At 41.2% G+C, this 2,371-nt stretch overlaps 1 non-coding gene across 1 annotated transcript; it reads left to right on the forward strand.

Moving 5' to 3' along the window:
* Positions 1 to 1,671: 1,671 nt before the first annotated feature.
* On the forward strand, positions 1,672 to 1,776 carry LOC127230813 (U6 spliceosomal RNA). Its single transcript, XR_007835214.1, has one exon. It is a non-coding gene; the product is annotated as a U6 spliceosomal RNA (small nuclear RNA).
* The last annotated feature ends 595 nt before the right edge of the window (positions 1,777 to 2,371 follow it).

Consider the following 2,371-nt stretch of genomic DNA (forward strand, 5'->3'; position numbering starts at 1 on the left):
ACCCTCCTCCATTGGACTGACCTATGGGCATGTCTGTAGAGCATTTCCTTGGTTGCAAATTGATGTGAGAGGGTCCATCCCACTGTGCGTAGTACCAATCCTGGCAGGTGTGCCTGGGCTATATAAGTAAAGTGACTGAGCAATTCAAGGGAAGCAAACAAGCAAGTAGCTTTTGGCCATAGCATTTATCACAGCAATAGACAGCAAACCACAACACATGCCTTTGACATGCTGTGTGCACCCTAGGTCCTTGCTTATGCCTGGATGTCTTTTCCCCTAACAACTCTCCCCTTCTCGTTTTCCTTTGAGCTGTTAACATATCCAAGCCTCCCTTATCCTTACACACTTTTTGTCCCTCAATTTTGATTCCTTTAGAAGACTGTATCTTATCTCCCCTGCCCCCATAAAGGCTTTGGAGCCTGTCCTGGAACTCACTCTGTAAAGTGGCTGGCCTCAAATGTATCGAGATCCACCTGCCTCTGCCTCCCAAGTGCTGGGATTAAAGGCATGCCGCACACACACTGCCACCCTACAATACAACAATTTCTTAATTATAATTAAAAAAAAAATTTGGGATGAGATTCAGTGTAGAGGACATGCCTAACATACTGAGGTCCCTAAGTTTAACCCCCCCCCCAGAACTGCAAAAAGAAAACAAGGTACAAAAATTAAATGTAAAAATCACTTAGCACTTTCTAGTACTAACTTTAAGAACAATGAAGTCATAAGGACTCAAATGAAAGGTATTTTGAACATCTTGTATTATATTCTCATTTTGTAGAAAATAAGAGTAAAGTACATTGGGCTGTGGAATGTAGCTCAGATGACAGAGTGCCTGTCTAGCATACCCGAAGCCTTAGGTTTGATTCTCAGTACTGTATACACCATGCTTGTTGATACATTCCTATAATCTCAACACTCGAGAGGCAGAGCCAGAAGAATCTCTGTAAATTCAGAGCCAGCCAGGTCTACAGAGTGAGTTCCAGGGCAGGCAGGCAGGGATGATACACAGAGAAACCCTGCCTTGAAAATCCAAACAAACAACAATGAAAAAAAAAAAAAAAAAGAGTTCAAATCCAGCCTCAGCTATTGAGGACAGCTTTGAGGACAGCCTTGGCCCCAAGAGACCCTCTCAAAAAAAAAAAAAAAAAAAGAAAATAAATAAATAAATAAAAATAAGGGAAGAAAGATTGTTCAAAGTCCCACAACATATATGAAGAAAAGTTCAGAGTCCAGTTAGATCAGTGACAAATCTATTCACTCTCCGCTATTTCTGAAGGCTTTGGCATGGCACACACAACTGAAGGAACCTGGGGTCTGCCAAGAATCAGGAGACTCTTGCTCTCTGGGTGCTTTCTTCCCCAGGAGAGCTCCGGCCAGAAGAACCATCCTCATTGACGCCAAGGAAAATTGGTCACAACCACAAAGAGCTGCCGTTTGGCGTTCTAATGACTTGATGGCAGCAGGGTGTGCCTAGCCAGAAAGAACATGACTAGAAAAGGTATAAGTTCTGCAGAGGCCACCGGTGAGATTTGTGGGGGTTGAGGTATGCCTCTGCCTTAGATCACTTGCTTAACATGCCCCAATCCCTAACATTGAAAAAAAGAAGGGAAGGAAGGAAGGAAGGAAGGAAGGAAGGAAGGAAGGAAGGAAGGAAAGACTATAGTGGGGGTGCCGGCTCGGGCAGCACATGTACTAAAACTGAAGCAATACAGACAAGATTAGCACGGTCCTTGTGCTAGGGAAACACAAATTCATGAAGCATTCTATATATAGGTATGGAATATATATATATATATAATTTTTAAAGAGTACAGTGAGAACAGGGAGGCGGGGACTGCCAACCATTAGGTGATCATATCTGGGAAATTCAAAAATAGAGTTTCATTTCCTCCTCTATGCTTTGGGTAAGTTTTGTTTTATCAAATAAGAGTAGTCTCCTGTATTTGTCAGCTCTCTCTGTAGTAGTTAAGGATGATACCGTGTTGGAGAAACCACAGGCTACTGCAAAAGTTCACCAACTTGGATTAGGTTTAGGTTTCCATTAGCGTAGGAGAATAAAGTCCTATGGAATGGAAACAGATTTCAGATTCGTGTTTTGGTATTTTTTTTTTTTTTTTGACAATGTCTGGACTAGAATCGGCTGTGTAAACCAGGCTGATTTCAAAATTGTAGCTATCCTCCTGACTCAGTCTCTTACACCTAGATTTCTTGTTTATACATTAATTCTAATAAAACTTGATTATAAAATGATTAAAATAAAACGAGTGGCATATTACCTGAGGAGCACAGTATAATTGGAAAGGGCTTATTTTAAAAATAAGCAGAAGAGCAAAACATAAAATTCATCACACTAGCAGATCAAAAGAGT

The sequence above is a fragment of the Phodopus roborovskii genome, unplaced genomic scaffold (assembly GCF_943737965.1).
Source record: "Phodopus roborovskii unplaced genomic scaffold, PHOROB, whole genome shotgun sequence".
Taxonomy (NCBI): domain Eukaryota; kingdom Metazoa; phylum Chordata; class Mammalia; order Rodentia; family Cricetidae; genus Phodopus; species Phodopus roborovskii.